Genomic DNA, 17,891 nt, shown 5'->3' on the forward strand with positions numbered 1-17,891 from the left:
TCTCCTGTATCTCCTGCATTGCAGGAGGATTCTTTACCCACTGAGCCACTAGGAAAGACTATACAATGGTGTAATAGAGACCCAATAAGTACAAACAAACACTTCCATTTAGAAGAAGGCAGAGTGAGTAGCAGTCAGTTACTGGTGAAATTCACTGGATAGACATCATGAAAGACGGTCCCTTATCTTGAAGGCAGGGGAAGTTTCTTGATTAGTCCCAATTCTGCTGTCTTGGAGAAACTCCCTGGTTCATGACCCCTAGTTCTGTTCCCTGGGAGATTGTCACTTGTACATATCTTCCTTGACCACATCTGACGTAGATGGTGGGGAGTTTGCCTTTCTTGAAGGATGCACAGCTTTCATACCCCATTCTTACTTGAAAGATATCTTAAGGTTCACTGAACACTTATGTGCATTATTACACCAGGTTCACAATTTCTTTGTCAGTATAACTGTCTCAAAAATTAAGGCATACCTTGGAGACATTGTGGCTATGGTTCCAGACCACTGCAGTAAAGTGGATATCACAATATAGAGAGTCACATGAAATTTTTGTTCTTCTAGTGTATAAAAGTTATGTACACCCATGGCTGATTCATGTCAATGTATGGCAAAAACCACCACAATATTGTAAAGTAATTAGCCTCCAATGAAATTAATTCATTTAATTTTAAAAAAGTTATGTTTACACTATGTACTAGAGTCTGTTGTGCAATAACATTAAGTCTCAAAAATGTACCTACCTTAATTAACAAATTTTTTTTGGTAAAAGATGCTAACCATCATCTGCATCTTCAGCAAGTCCTAATCTTTTTGCTAGTAGAGGGACTTGCTTTAATGTTGATGACTGATGGTTGTTGCTGAAGTTTGGGGTGGCTGTGGCAGTTTCTAAAATAAGACAATGAAGTATACCGCATCAACTGGCGCCTCTTTTCACAGCTGATTTCTCTGTCACATGTAACGCTGTTTGATAGTATCTCACCCGTAGTAAAACTTCTTTCAAGGTGAAAGTCAACCCTCTCAAATCCTGCCGCTGCTTCATCAACTCAGTTTATGTGATATTCTAAATCCTTTGTTGTCATTTCAACAATCTTCAGAGCCTCTTTATCAGGAGGAGATGCCATCTCAAACTTTGCTCATTCACAAGAAACAACTCTCCATCCATTAAAGTTTTATGATGAGATTACAGGAAGTAAGCCACATTTTCAGATCCCACTTCTAATTCTAGTTCTCTTGCTGTTTCTACCACATCTGAAGTTACTTTCTTCACTGAAGTCTTGAACCCTTCAAAGCATCCAGGAAAGTTGGAATCAACTTCTTACAAACTCCTATTCATCTTGATATTTTGACATCTTCTTATGAATCGTGAATATTCTTAATGGCATTTAGAGTGGTGAGTCCTTTTCAAAAGGTTTTCAATTTACTGTGCCCAGATTCATTACAGGAATCACTATCTGTGGCATTTATAGTCTTACAAAATGTGTCTCTGAAATAATAAGACTTAAATATTGCAACTACTCCTTGATCCATGGGCTTCAGAATGGATGTCGTGTTAGCAGGCATGAAAACAACATGAATCTCCTTGTACATTTCCATCAGAGCTCTTGGGTGATGAGGTGCATTGTCAATGAATGGTAACATTTGAAAGAACTGTTTTAATAAGCAGGAGGTTTCAACAGTGGGTTTCAAATATTCAGGAAACCATGTTGTCAACAGCTGTGCTGTCATCCAGGCTTTATTGTTCCATTTATAGACCACAGGCGGAGTAGATTTAGCATATTTCTTAAGGGCTCTGAGATTTTTAGAATGGGAAATAAGCATTGGCTTCAACTTAATGTCACCATCTGCATTAGCCTCTAACAAGAGTGTCAGCCTGCTGTTTGAAGCTTTGAAGCCAGGCTTTAACTTTTTCTCTCTAGCTATGGAAGTCCAAGATAGCATCTTCTACTATAAGGCTGTTTCACTGACATTGAAAATCTGTTGTTTAGGGCGTCCACCTTCATTAGTTATCTTAGGTAGATCTGGGTAACTTGCTGCAGCTTGTACATCAACCCTTCCTCTTCACCTTGCATTTTTCTATTATAGAGAGAGTTTCTTCCTTTTATACCTCATGCCCAACTTCTGTTAGCTTCAAACTTTTCTTCTGCAGCTCCCTCACCTCACTCAGTCTTCATAGAATTGAACAGAGTTAGGGCCTTGCACTGGATTAGACTTTGGCTTAACAGCCAGAATGTTGTGGCTGGTTTGATCTTCTATCCAGGCCACTAGAACTTTCTCCATATCAGCAATAAGGCTGTTTAGTTTTCTTATCATTCATGTGTTTGCTGGAGTAGCCCTTTTGATTCCCTTTGAGAACTTTTCCTTTGTATTCCCGACTCGGCTAACAGTTTGGAGAAAGAGGCCTAGCTATCAGCCTGTCTTGGCTTTGGACATGCTTTCCTTCCTAAGCTTAATCATTTGTAGCTTTAGATTTAAAGTCAGGGACAGTGTTCAAATTTCAAGCTTCACTTGAATGCTTGAGGACATTGAAGAGTTGTTAACTGGCCTAAATTCAGTACTGTTGTGTCTCAGTGAGTAGGCATGTCCAAAAAGAGGAAGAGATAGAATGGCTAGTTGGCGGAGCAGCCGTAGTACAAGAACATTTATTAATTCAGTGTGCTGTCTTATATGAGCATGGTTTGTGGAGGGCCAAAAAAATTCTAATATTAATATTGAAGATTGCAGATCACCATAATAAATATAATAATAATGATAAGTTTGAAATACTGTGAGACCAACGTGTGACACAGAGACAGCAAATACTATTAAAAAAATAACACAGACAGACTAGCTTGTATAGTCAAAACTATGGTTTTTCCAGCAGTCAAGTACAGATGTGAGCGTTGAACCATAAAGAAGGCCGAGTGCTGATGAACTGTGGTGCTGGAGAAGACTCTTGAGATTCCCTTGGACAGCAAGGAGATTAAACCAGTCAGTCCTAAAAGAAATCAACCCTGACTATTCATTAGAAGGACTGATGCTGAAGTTCCAATACTTTGGCACCCTGGTGTGAAGAGCTGACTCATTGGAAAAGACTCGGATGCTGGGAAAGATTGAAGGCACGCAGAGAAGGGGGTGACAGAGGGTGAGATGGTTGGATGGCATCATCGACTCAATGGACATGAGTTTGAGCAAATTCTGGGAGACAGTGAAGGACTGGGAAGATTGGCATGCTGCAGCTCATGGGGTCGTGACTTAGTGACTGAACAACAAACACTTGCTTTTATTTTTCCTTAAAAATAATTTTCTCACTCCACTATTTCTCTTAATGTATTAGAAGCAAACTGAGGCTCTCTGCAACAATAAACATCAGGAATAGATTAGGGCCCTTATTCAATCTTTGCAACAAGGTTGATTGTTTTGTTTCACTGAGAAATTTTACTGAACAGTTTTTGCTGGAAGCTTTTCTCAGTGTTTTGTTACTAGATGTCCAGGAGCAGTGAATGTTTCTAAACTTCTTTACTTTCTTCTTTTTAAATTTTGCTTGAAATAGGCAGTTTTTTTAAGGCTCATCTCCTTCTTGTACCTATATCTTGCCTAAGGCAGCCAGTAGTAACAAGTAACACAAAGCATTCATTCCTCTGCTTTCTAGCTCCTGCTCCTAGATGTTTAGATTTTGTTGTTGTGTGGATAACAGGCAACTCTTTTATTAAATATTTCACAGTTGTATAACATATATTGCCATCTTTTCAGAACTTGTGACAACTGCTTCTTTACTGCTTGGTTTCCAACTGGTAAGTCACTGCTGTGTGTTTTTGGTGTTGTTATCAGAATTCCTTACCAGAAGAAGCCAATTTATTGGGTTGGCCAAAAATTCATTTGAGGTTTTTCATAAGATGTTACAAAAAATTAGAGTGAAATTTTTGGCCAACTCAATAATTGGGAAGGTAAGCCTTTATAATTCGCCAAACCTCAATTCCTCAATATAATAAAGATGCATTTCTTTCTCATGTATCAGTTTGCTAAGGGTCTGTCCTAGGGGAAGACGTTATTCTATGTCATTCAGGGATCTCTGCTGCTTTCGTCTAGTGCCTCGTTCACCCTCGAGGTTCTGAGTCTTCCCCTGGGTTCTGTGCACGTCTGGCTGTCAGGCAAATGCACAGAGTGTGAAGGTTTAAGATCTGGAAGTAGCATATTTCATTTTAATCCACATTCTATTGGTAGGATCAGTAACATGGCCATACCTAACTGCAAAGGAGGCTGGGAAATATTTTCTATCCGAGTACACAGAGAAAAGGATTCATCATAATTGACCTGGTAGATGAGTAGAGTGTACTGTTTACTTTGGTAAGAAACATTGTGTGCAGCAGGTTTTAGATATATATGTTCAGAGGAGGAGACTGAGTTAGGAACAGAAGGTTGTTTGATGTACACCTATTGATTTTTGAGATGTCTCATTCATGCAGTAGGAGAGTGCAGGAAATGATTGGAAACATTAATCTGGAGCTCTGATTAAAGGCATCATTTTTAGAAATAGGTTGGTGGTGATTTACATACAGATAACTAACTTACAAACTCAGCATAATTTTGTTGCTTTTACCAGAAAGATGTTGTGGAAAAACCCGTGTGAACTTTTTGGCTAAGCCAATACAGTTTCTGTTGATTCTCAATCTCCAATTTTCTCTTACTCTCAGACTACTTCTCTGTCCCACCCCAAATTCTTTTTATCCCATTTTATGCTTTCTCTTTTTCTTTTTCCTTCTTTCACATTTTTACACATTTCACATTTTTCAGACATTCTTCCTATTTTTTTTCTCACCTTCTCCTTTATCCTCTTCATTTTGCCAGCACCCCCTATTTCAAGTGTCTAAATCTTTATATTTTAACAATTAGAATTTTAAACAATAGAAGTTTTACATAAAGTATACCATTGTAAATAAATGCATTCATTTTAATAGTAGCCTAGAAAATCCATAGACATTGATTGCTACCACATGTATTTATATTTGAATTGGCAAAACTGAGATGGGTTGCAAAACTGGATTTCATTTTTCTAAACTTACAATACTGATATATTTCCAAGTTGGTGTCCAATACAGTTAATCTCCAGAGTTTTTCCAGTTTGCTCTAACTGCAGCAGATGTCTGTATATTCTCCTTATATCTCATTGCAACAGACATACCAGAAAGATGAATTTTGCATTTGGTTTTGTCTACTTAATAAGCAGTTACAGGAGTTATCATGGCTAGACTTATTATTAGAGTCATTAGAAGTGACTGAAAGAAAGACCTTTTAGTAAATTTTATGTAGTTGAGTGAACTACTGGCTCTGTGAAAGGAACACAAAAGGCAATTGGAATAGAAAAAACACAATGGTGTTTAAAGGGGTCACTAATGATGCTGCTTGGATAGTATCACCGACTTGATGGACAAGGGTTTGAGCAAACTCTGGGAGTGTGTGATGGACAGGGAAGCCTAGTGTGCTGCAGTCCATGGAGTCACAAAGAGTCAAACACGACTGAGCAACTGAAATGAACTGAATGATACCAAGGATTTATATTTAAAGGAGCTATGACATCTAATAAACATCATGTGGAGTCCCTACTAGTAGTGAGGAAGGTATACTTCGGCTCACAAATGAAACGAAAAATTCTCCCAGTCAGAATATCATGTGTGAAGTCGACATGAGTCATCTGTGAATGTTGCCTCACCATCTGTGAAGAACCTGAGATGGAAGCCTGCAAATAGTCTAGTTTGGAGATGTTGTCAGAGGTCTATAGGTGTCTTCACATAAAATATTTTGGGGGTTCTTTTTCTCCTCCTCACTTCATGTTAAGGCCTTTGTGGTGTCACTTGGAAGGAGTCTAATCTAAAGACAGGACTTGCTTCACTCCATTGCTTTTCTGAAGGATCAGTGTAAAGAGAAGAGCCAAGTTAAAATCAGTGTTATTGATGCTTTTGAACTGTGGTGTTGGAGAAGACTCTTGAGAGTCCCTTGGACTGCCAGGAGATCTAACCAGTCCATCCTAAAGGAGATCAGTCCTGGGTGCTCATTGGAAGGACTGATGTTGAAGCTGAAACTCCAATACTTTGGCCACTTATTGCGAAGAGCTGACTCATTAGAAAAGACCCTGATGCTGGGAAAGATTGAGGGCAGGAGGAGAAGGGGATGACAGAGGATGAGATGGTTGGATGGCATCACTGACTCGATGACATGGGTTTGGGTGGACCCTGGGAGTTGGTGATGGACAGGGAGGCCTGGCGTGCTGCGGTTCATGGGGTCGCGAAGAGTCGGACGTGACTGAGAGACTGAATTGATTGACTGATTGAAAGGAGTGTTAAAGTTACTTGAACCGTTGTGTGTGATCCTACTTCCAGCAGTAGGGATGGATTGTGTGTTCAGTTGCTCAACTGTGTCTGACTCTTTGCGACTTTACAGATTGTAGCCTGCCAGCCTCCTCTGTCCATAGACTTCTCCAGGCAAGAATACTGAAGTGAGTTGCCATTTCCTTCTCCAGGGGATCTTCTGACCTGGGGATCGAACCAGCATCTTCTGTGTCTCCTGCATTGGTAGGCTGATTCTTCACCACCAAGCCACCTGGGAAACCCAGGGATGGATTACATAGTCTAAAAATCCTCATAGTGAAAACTAGGTAGGTGGTGTAAGCAACAACAACAGCTGCTGCTGCTGTCGCTTCAGTCGTGTCCGACTCTGTGTGACCCCATGGACTGCAGCCTACCAGGCTTCTCCATCCATGGGAGTTTCCAGGCAAGAGTACTGGAGTGGGGTGCCATTGCCTTCTCCAACAACAGCAAAACCATTTCCCCCCCTAAATATTGTATTTATTTATTTGGCTGTGTGAGGTCTTAGTTGTGGCACACGGAATCTTTGTTTTGTCTGTCATCAGGATCTTTTCTTGCAGAGCACAGACTCTCTAGTTGTGGACTCAAGCTCAGTAGTTGTGGTGCTTGAGCTTAGTTTCTCCGGGATCTTAGTTCCCTGACCAGGTATTGAACCCATGGCCCCTGCACTGCAAGGTCTATTCTTAACCACTGAACCATAGGAAAGTACCTCCAAACCACTTTTAATGTATTGCTTACATCACAAAGAAGGAAGAGAACCTTTTAAGGAACAGAAAAAAGAGAAAAGAGTATAGCAAGCATATATTAACTAGCTGAAACAAGAGTGGTGGGTTAAAAGAATTTCAGACTACCTTGGCAGCAAAAGTCAAAGTCAAGGATTTTGATGGCAATGACAGATACTGGGAGAACCCAAGTGGATCTATAAGGAGAGCAGTCAAACTTAAGACCTTCCTAGAATCTTGGGCCCCTTGAAGGGACTATGCCTTCAGTGAAAATGTGGCCATAAAAATCTCTGCTTGCACAAAGCTGAAATTAAACTTATTTGTCCCTGTCTCTGTTTTTGGGCTTCCCAGGTGGCACTAGTGGTAAAGAACCCACCTGCCAATGCAGGAGATATAAGAGATGTGGGTTTGATCCCTGGGTTGGGAAGATCCCCTGGAGAAGGAAATGGCAATCCACTCCAGTTTTTGTGTCTGGAGAATCCTATGGACACAGGGGTCTGCTGCTGCTGCTGCTAAGTCACTTCAGTCGTGTCCAACTCTGTGCAACCCCATAGATGGCAGCCCACCAGGCTCCCCCATCCCTGGGATTCTCCAGGCAAGAATGCTGGAGTGGGTTGCCATTTCCTTCTCCAATGCATGAAAGTGAAAAGTGAAAGTGAAGTGGCTCAGTCGTGTCCGACTCTTAGCGACCCCATGGACTGCAGTCTACCAGGCTGCTCCACCCATGGGATTTTCCAGGCAAGAGTACTGGAGTGGGTTGCCATTGCCTTCTCCACACAGGGATCTAGTGGGCTACAATCCATAGGGTCACAAAGAGTCAGACATGACTGAAATAACAGAATGAATGCATGCATCTACTCTTAAATGGGCCTGGAGTCTAACTTTATGTTACTAGTGTAATTCACAAAACCCAAGTTAATACACTAATTAAATGTCTTTCCAGAATACATAAGGTAATCTTATATCCTGTATAAGCAGACACAAGTCTCTTTTTAGAAAAGCATACTAGATCCAGAGTTCCACAGATTAAAATTTAAAAATCAAATCTATTACCCCTAGGAAAAAAAGGAAGAAACAAGTGATGAGAGTTAGGAAAAATAATAAATTTATGCCCTCAAGGGCTTCCTCTGGAGAGGAACCCACTAATATTGGCAACTCACTCCAATAATCTTGCCTGGAGAATCCCATGGAGAGAGGAACCTGGTGGGCTACAGTCCATGGGGTCGCAAATGGGGTCTAAACCAAGGACTTCAGATGCTGAAGTTATCTGAAATACAATATAATTATGTATAACATAATATATAAATAGAATATGAAGCTGAAAAAATAAGAAAAATACATTAAAATGTTAGAAAAAATGCAGAAATAAAATGTGATCTTTGAAATTATGACACATTTCTACTCATGGTAATGGGTAACTAGATAATTTTACCAACCTTTACTGTGAGTAAAGGAGCAAAAATAAGACTTTCTGTATTCTTAAGACTTCTTAATAGAAACTAGAGTATAAGAGGTGATGGTGATTTTTCCCATATGGATAGCCAGTTGGAAAGATTATCCTTTCTCCTTTGAATTACCTCGTCATGATGAAAAGCAATTGACCACATGACTGAGTTTATTGATGAACCCTCTGTTTTGCTTCCGTGATCTATTTTATTTATCCCATGTCATAGCTACTATCTTTATTATTGTAGTTTTATAGTTTTTCTTGAAATTAGGTAGCATAAATCCTTCAGCTTTGTTCTTCTTTTTAAAAATTAGTTTGAAAAGTAGTGAGATGGGGAAGCAGTCAGTATTTCCCCACTAATTATGATACTAACTATAGGCCTTCTGCAAAGGTCCTTTATCACATTGAGAAAGTTCCTATCTATTCTTAGGTTACTGAGACTTTTTGTCAAGAATGGATTTTTAATTATGTCAAATGCTTTCTCTGCATATATTCCAGATTGTATGTATGGTTTTCCTTGTCTGGTCTGTTGATATAATAAAATACAGTGATTGTATATTGAATGTTGAACCAACTTTGCATTACTATGTCATTGCAGTAACGACCCCCTTGGTCATGATGTATTATCCATTTTACATACTCAAAGGTTTCATTGCTAATATTTTATTAAGGATATTCATATCTGTGTTTCTGAAGAATATTTGTCTGTACTTCTTCTTGAAATGTCTTTGTCAAGTTTTGATATAAGGTTTCAGGCTGGTCCAAACAACTGAAATATTTTCTTCTCTCTTTTCTGAAGGTGTTTGTGTAATATTATTTTTATATCTTCTTAGGTGTTTGATCAGAGAAGGCAATGGCACCCCACTCCAGTACTCTTGCCTGGAAAATCCCATGGACAGAGGAGCCTGGTGGGCTGCAGTCCATGGGGTCGCTAGGAGTTGGACACGACTGAGCGACTTCACTTTCATTTTTCACTTTCATGCATTGGAGAAGGAAATGGCAACCCACTGCAGTGTTCTTGCCTGGAGAATCCCAGGGATGGGGGAGCCTGGTGGGCTGCCGTCTCTGGGGTCGCACAGAATCGGACATGACTGAAGTGACTTAGCAGCAGCAGCAGGATATTGAATATAGCTCTCTGTGCTATACAGTTCGTTGTTTATCCATTCTATATGGTGGCTGGGAGTTTGGTTTAGTAGCATCCTTGTTTTTTCATCCTGAGATTCCTCAGGCTGTACCCTCTGGGGTGACTACTATCTGATGACCGCTAGATGGAGGGCATTCTTTGGTTTCCGTCCTGAGTTCCCTCAGGGCTCACCATTGGGTGGCCATAATGTGATGACCAGGGCTTCCCTGATAGCTCAGTTAGTAAAAGAATCCATCTGCAATGCAGGAGACTCCCGTTCAATTCCTGGGTCAGGAAGATTCACTGGAGAAGGGATAGGCTACCCACTCCAGTATGCTTATGTTTCCCACTGTGGCTCAGCTGGTAAAGAATCTGCCTGCAATGTGGGAGACCTGGGTTCAATCCCTGGGTTGGGAAGATACCTTAAAGAAGGGAAAGGCTACCCACTCCAGTATTCTGGCTTAGAGAATTTCAAGGACTGTATAGTCCATGAGGTTGCAGAGTTGGACATGACTGAGTGAGTTTCACTTTTACTAATGTAATGACCAATGACTGCAATGTCCTTAAGTTACTAATATGGCAGGTGATATTTTATGTCTCACTTGGATAGGACTTTTATTGTTAAAACTGGGGAAGTCTTGATTGAACTGGAACAAGTTGGTCACCCTGTTGATGAATCCTAACCTATCATAACTGGCTTTTGTCTTCCATCTTTGCTCTATATCATGGGTTGTTGTCATTAACTAGCCAAGTCGTGCCCGACTCTTTGCAACCCCGTGGACTGCAGCACACAAGGATTTCCTGTCCTTCAGTATCTCCCAGAGTTTGCCCAAACTCATGTCCATTGAGTTGGGGATGCCATCCAACCATCTGTTGACCCCTTCTCCTCTTGCCCTCAACCTTCCCCAGTTTCTGGGTCTTTTCCAAAGAGTCACTTCTTCACATCAGGTGGTCAAAATATGGAGCTTCAACTTCAGCATCAGTCCTTCCAATGAATATTCAGGATTGATTTCCTTTAGGATTGACTGGTTTGATCTCCTTGCTGTCGAAGGGACTCTCAAGAGTCTTCTCCAGCACCACAGTTCGAAAACATCAGTTCTTTGGTGCTCAGCATTCTTTATGGTCCAACTCTCACATAGGTACATGACTACTGGAAAAGCCATATCTTTCACTATACAGACCTTTGTTGGCAAAGTGATGTATCTGCTTTTTCATATTCTGTCTAGGTTTGTCATAGCTTTTCTTCTGGGTAAAGGCAGAAACAGTCAGTTACCATTTTTAGGAAATAGTGATCCTTATCCTTCCTTACAGAGAAGGCAATGGCACCCCACTCCAGTACTCTTGCCTGGAAAATCCCATGGACGGAGGAGCCTGGTGGGCTGCAGTCCATGGGGTTGCTAAAAGTCGGACACGACTGAGCGACTTCACTTACACTTTTTACTTTCATACATTGGAGAAGGAAATGGCAACACACTCCAGTGTTCTTGCCTGGAGAATCCCAGGGACGGGGGAGCCTGGTGGGCTGCCGTCTATGGGGTCGCACAGAGTCCGACACGACTGAAGTGACTTAGCAGCAGCAGTAGCAGTAATCCTTCCTTTAAGACTGTTATTATGTTCTTTCGGAGAAGGCAATGGCACCCCACTCCAGTATAGCCTGGTGGGCTGCAGTTGATGGGGTTGCACAGAGTCGGACACGACTGAAGTGACTTAGCAGCAGCAGCAGCAGCAGCAGTATGTTCTTTACATTTTTACTCCTAGGTTAACCAACAGGTTTTTACAAAGGACTCACTTCACCTTATATGTTTTACTCACTGCTCGAGCAAAACGGGATGCAAAATCCCTGCCCTGAGGAAACAGGGGAAAAGCTGGCTCTTTCTGTCTTTGTCTGTTTTCCAACCCTTCAATTATCTGTATTGATTTGCTTTGAATATTCTGCAAATTCACCATGCCTTTTTACAATTGGTGGGATCAGAAATGTGTGAAATACTTAACTGTTAGGTGACCTTCCATGTTGCATAGAGGAAGATCCCATAGGGGCTCTGAGGACCCTACTTCTATTTTTATACGCACCTGTCTTGTCTGCTTTGAAACTATTTTAAGCCATGACCATACTGTGTACTGATGCTGAAGCTGAAGCTCCAATGCTTTGGCCACCTAATGTGAAGAAGACCCTCATTGGAAAAGACCCTGATGCTGGAAAAGACTGAGGGCAGGAAGAGAAGGGGGCAGCAGAGGATGAGATGGTTGGATAGCATCACCCATTCAATGGACATGAGTTTGAGCAAACTTCAGGAAATGGTGCAGGACAAGGTAGCCTGGTGTGCTGCAGTCCATGGGGTCATAAGAGTTAGGCTTGACTGAGTGACTGAACAGGAACAATACTGTAGGAGATTCTGGCGAATCCTGAAGCTCTTACGCCACTGGCAGTGGAGCTAATCTGTACCCAAGATGGAAATCTTTATCACAAGGAGCAGAATTGTCTGTAAACTGCTCTGCTTTGTATTAATCTCAGTGGTTTGAAGTATAAAAATCATACTTGATCGGGTGTTTACAAATAGTTTTTAAAAAATGAACTGCACATATTCTATAATACTAAACTCTCTCCAATTTGCCATCTGCCTTTTATTAAATTGCATTTGGATTACTTTCTCTAGGAAAAAAAAATTTCTACCCTTACCAATTACCCTCCTATACATGTCAGTTTAGGAATTCAACCCATGTCATAGTGACCTTATTCCTTGATTTGAATCTGTTTACCATTTAAACACACAAAAATATATCCTTGAAACAGGTGTTTAAAAATATCTGGGGAACTCCAACAGCCTACAAAGAAATGAGTTCACTTTGTGCTTCTATCTTGGGCCCTGGAAATACTTAACCATTAAGCATTTTGTTTTTGAAATACAGTATCATTTATGGTCTAGACACCACAGGCAGCTGTTCAAATTCAATTCAATTGGGCCTTGTTTCTGCCGTATTCATTTAGCATGTCTAGCTAAATCTCTGAGTAATCTTGGCTGAGTATTTAAACAGGGATTAGAAAATACCAATTGTTGATTTTTCTTTTCTTCTAAGTACGTGGTAATGAGAAATTGTCTATAAAGTTTGGTTATTAGCTTTAAGCAAATAACTCTCAATTGTTCTTTAATTTGTTCCTCTTTATTTGGCAGCCAGTCAGTATGGCCAAAAATTTAGGGAAAACTAATAATAAATGAATTAAATAGAAGCTTACCTTTACATAGAATCTCTTTTAAAAACAAAGGCTTAGATTTCTCTCCTCCCCACTGACAGCATTGTAGGTAGCCACATGGGAAACTATAGCTGCCTTCATGTTTGAGAAAACTATAACTTTAACATTTAACTATAGACGCATATTTAAAAAAACCATGTATTTTCTACTCATTGATATATATATATGTGTGTGTAAATTTCGTTAGGCCTGGCAATATCATTAAAGTCAAGAAGTTTTCTTTTAACTATGGGTCCCTAGTTAATGCATCAAAAGAATGGTAAACGTTTGGATATGTTGCTTTGGCATATAGCCATGAAAGTTACTGAGTGGTGTCATATCTAAGAACGGTTTTTAGATTTTAAAAAAGTGTTTATTTTATGTATTTGTCTGCGTCAGGTCCTGGCTGTGGCACGTGGACTCTTCACTGTGGCACGATGGCTTCTCTAGTTGTGGCACGTAAGTTCCAGAGTTGCAGAGCACGGGCTTACTTGCACTGCAGCATGTGGGATTTTATTAATAGTTCCCTGACCAGGGATTGAACCTGCATCCCCTGCATTGGAAGGCAGATTGTTAACCAACGGACCACCTGGGAAGTCCCCAAACTGTTTGTAGATTAATTGACACTTGTTTCTAATGCATTGAGAAGCATAAAATTATATATGTATTATAATAAGGCTGCTTCATGTGTTTGGATTGAGGCTGGTAGCTGCCACTTTTCTGTTAGAGTTGATATAAGAGAGAGACGAGAGGCACTTTATTGCTTTGCAATGCTATCCTGTGTTTTGTTTTTATTTTGAAATAAGTGTTTTTACTTGGAATTAGGCAAGCATAGCCATTTCATGTCTCCTGTGCATTGAGGGCCAAATTCCTTACCTCTGATGTCATTAGATTCTCCCCTGTGATTTTTGCTCCTTATTGGGGAAAAGCAAGGAATTAATTCGGACTACTACAATTGGTTCCACACATTTGCACTAATGCTCCCATTTGTTGTTTTGAAATGTCATATCTTTCATGAAGTACAATTCACCTTTGCATTGTTGAGTCCTGTGAATTTTGACAAAGACATACAACCGTGTAAACACTACCACCACCAAGATACACAACAGTTCCATTAACCTCCTGAAAGCGTTAGTCGTTCAGTTGTGTCTGATTCTTTGTGATGCCATGGACTGTAACCCACCAGGCTCCTCTGTCCGTGGGAATTTTCAGACAAGAATACTGGCGTGGATTGCCATTCCTTTCTCCAGAGGATCTTTCTGACCCAAGGCTTGAACCCTGGTCTCCTGCATTGCGGGCAGACTCTTTACTGTCTGAGCCACCAGGGAAGCCCACCATTAACCTCCTAGTTGTTTTTCAAGTGTAAATTGAAAGAAGTTCAGTGCTTTATACATTGAGTTCAGATACATTCGGGCCAACTGGGTTAGGTACACAAACAAGTATAAATAATCCCAAGGGACTAATCTACCTATTTTTCTAGTTATTCTGATCATATTGCTATAATGACGATGATGGTTATAAACCACTAATTATGTGCCACATCCCATGTTAAGAACTTTATATGCATTTTGCCTTCAATTTTATCAGTAATCTAAGAGCCTTCACATACATTTTATAGATGAAAAATCTCAGTCATAGGGCGCTTAAGTAACATTCCCTCCATAACATGGCCAGAAGGTGATAGAGGTGGGTTTGCACCCATATCTGATTATAAAGTATATGCTCTAAACCAGGACTTTTCTACCTGGCTTTCAGTAGTGTCAATGATATTTAAAGGACCTGATATGTCCTTGCTGTTCCTGATCCAGTCCTCATGAACAGTTGATAAAACACTGAATCATAATGAAATTAATAGGTTAATTCATTGGTTTAATGTATTTATTGGATGCTTAGTATATATAGTATAGAGCAGTGAATGAAAGAGACAGAAAGCACTACCCACTTGGAACTTTATTCTAGACAATAAACAACATAAATGAGTACAATATCAGGCAAGTATGTGGAATATGGAGAAAAGGAAAGCAGAGAAGGGGGATAAGGCGTATGGGGGTATGTATCCATTTGGGGGCTTCTCTAGTGGCTCAGTGATAAAGAATCTGCTTATAATGCAGGAGCCACAGGAGACTTGGGTTTGATCCCTGGGTTGGGAAGATCCCCTGGAGGAGGGCATGGCAATCCACTCCAGTATTCTTGCCTGGAGAATCCCTATGGACAGAGGAGTCTGGCGGGCTATAGTCCATGGGGTCGCAAAAGAGTTGGACATGGCTGAAGAGACTTAGCACATGCACATGTCCATTTTTATCATGTTGGTCACTGAGGAGCTGACATCTGAGTAGATACTTGAAGGAGGAGGAGGGAGTCAACCCTTTGGACATCTAGGAGAAAAATGTTCCCCCAGGTGGAGGAAATGGCAAATCTAAACACCCTGAGCGCACCTGACTTTCCCAAAGAACAAGACCCTTGTCCTAGAATGCAGAGTAGCACAGAGCTCTCGGGCAAGAGTTTTCAGTCATTGTAGCTATTCTTTTGAAAATTGATTAAAAGTGGGCAGAGTAGAAGCAGGAAGACCAGTTGGAAGGCTTTTTGAGACAACCTAGGTGAGAGATGATGGTGGCTCAGATCAGGTGTCAGCAGAGGAAGTGGTATGGTAGGAAGTGTCAGAAGTTTGGATATATTCTGAAAGTAGAATCCTCATCATCTGCTGAGGGCTTGGGTGTGGGTTGTGAGATGAGTCGAGAAATTGGTGCTGAATCCAAGGCTTTTGGTCTGTGCCCCAAGTTTAACAGATTGTGTGAGTTTGAATTTTAGGAAAAACATGCACACTGCATATGCTTTAGCAATACCTAAATGGAACAGAAAATTTGAAATTGCATTTTATCAGCACAGCTTTAAAATATTTAAGATTTGAAACAATCCTCAAAACTGACATCTATATTATTAATCTAGAATAAATAAAACTATCACTTAATGCCACTTTTCTGGATATTAATTTTTAGAAAACACATTAAAAAAGAACTTTTCCTCTTTTCATTTAGGTAATATAGATTGCAAGCTCAAAAAACATATGCACAAAGAAATAAAAACCTTTTGATGCTTTTGACAAATTTTTCCTTTAGACTCTCTAACACACAAACATATGTTTTTCTTGGTCAAGGCTGACTACTTATTTAATGGTTTAATTTCTCAAACATACGGTATTTTTCAGGGGTTCAGATATAAAAAGTTTATTCTTTTGACCAAGTCAAAAGACAAGACAAACAATTTAGAGAGCTTTATCAAATTATAAGCACTTGGAATTGATAATATATACAAACTTGACCCTCTGGTTTCAAAGCAAATGAAATTAAATAATGGAAATTGAGTAATCACTCATTTAACTTTTTGAGAAATAAGGACTTTTACATGTGAACTTTCTCTCAAAGTTTTACCATCCCCATCACACTGTAGGATTATTTTGATAATGTGTTCATGACTTTTCTTATCTCTTATAACTCTTCTACTAAGTTGCTCTAAGGTCTGCTGTAGTCTTCCTAAAACATTACTCACTAAGTGCTCTCCCCATCCTTTCAGAACCAAGATTCCAGGCCAAATTCATTAGCTTAGTATTCGCAATCATACATTAGTTTGATTCATCCATTTTCTCTGTCTCACCTATTTTCTCTACTTACCATCGGCTTTAGTTAAGACAGTCTCACTATGTCTGCTTCATATACACGCACCATGGCTCTCTCTCCTTTCTCAATGTTCTTTGGCACTGTCTTCACTAAACTACTCAACGAACACGTACTACAGATATTTTTAAACACCACCAGGTGCAAGGAACTATATGAGTGTCTGTATTACCTGTGCGTCTCTTTGCAGGCTTTGTTGCTGGAATCTCTCTTATCATCTCCTCTGCTCCATCGTGATTCCCTCACTAAAACCACCTCCCCTTCAAGGAGAGTGAATGAGTCTATGGTCAAAACTGCACCTGTTGCAGCTACTACATTTATTATGATCTTTCCCAGCCCCCTAGACTTATGAATGAAAAGTCAGGTCTTTGTTAGCTAGATATAATAACAATAATAATAATAATTTAGTAGCACATATTTATTGAACACTGCTTATGTGCCAAGTCTTATTCTAAGCACTGTACATATATTAACCCATTGAATGCTAATGACGTGATAAACAAAGCTGATTGGGGCAAACTACTTGTTTAACCCAGTCTATAGCTGGATGCCATGGGAACTGAATGGTTTATAAGCAATATTGCTAAAGTGACCTTAGCTGTCTGCTGTGTCAGCCAAAAATTTCATCAGCATGTCTTTAATGCCTTCATCTACAGCAGTTAAAACTCTTGAATAGGACAAGTCCTAGAAATAAGTCTAGTGGTAAACCTCCAGAGACTTCTCTTCAGTTGTTCAAAGTCCACCAATTAATTCTTGGTAGAGTTAATCTTTTGGCCATTGAAGGTTTTCTAAGTATGCATATTAGTTTGGGTTCTCCAAAGAAATTAGGTCTATTTCTACATTAATATCTCTATCTATCTATATCTATACCTATATCAGGAGGCTTATAGGAATTGGCTCATGTGCTAGAAGCATTTCTCTGAACATCTTCTGGATGTAGATTTGGGATTGGACAGGTTTAAAGGATTGCTAGGAGAGATACCAACAATATTGAGACATAACATTACATAGCATACCAGTCAGTTCTTAGTTGCAAACTGAAATGTTTATTAAAGAGATTGGGTAGCTCAAAGATTGATTGGAAAGGCCACAGAACCATTCATGACAACCCCTCTGATGGTCAGAAGTGACAGTTTGCGCTGCATCAGGATTTCAGCTCATAGCTTTGCTCCTGTAGGCACTGCCAGGAAGGAGAACGTGAACTCCCACACCTTTGTCCTCTTGTGCTCCAGGTCTGAAATCCAAGTCTGGTTCTCTGACTGGCTTAGTCAAGGTTCCAGGCCACACCCTAGGTGCAAGAGAGAAGGAGGTTTGGGAAATAAGTATTCAATTTATTCTGCTCCTTGTAGTCTTGGATC

General features: G+C 40.1%; 1 long non-coding RNA gene across 1 annotated transcript in view; it reads left to right on the forward strand.

The window, feature by feature from the left end:
- LOC104973609 (uncharacterized) overlaps positions 1-17,891 on the forward strand; it is a 221,647-nt gene that overhangs the window by 36,901 nt on the left and 166,855 nt on the right. Inside the window, exon 3 of the long non-coding RNA XR_810261.4 lies at positions 13,262-13,321. This is a non-coding gene — a long non-coding RNA (uncharacterized lncRNA). The remainder of the gene's footprint in view (positions 1-13,261; positions 13,322-17,891) is intronic.

The sequence above is a fragment of the Bos taurus genome, chromosome 12, assembly GCF_002263795.3.
Source record: "Bos taurus isolate L1 Dominette 01449 registration number 42190680 breed Hereford chromosome 12, ARS-UCD2.0, whole genome shotgun sequence".
Classification (NCBI taxonomy): Eukaryota; Metazoa; Chordata; class Mammalia; order Artiodactyla; family Bovidae; genus Bos; species Bos taurus.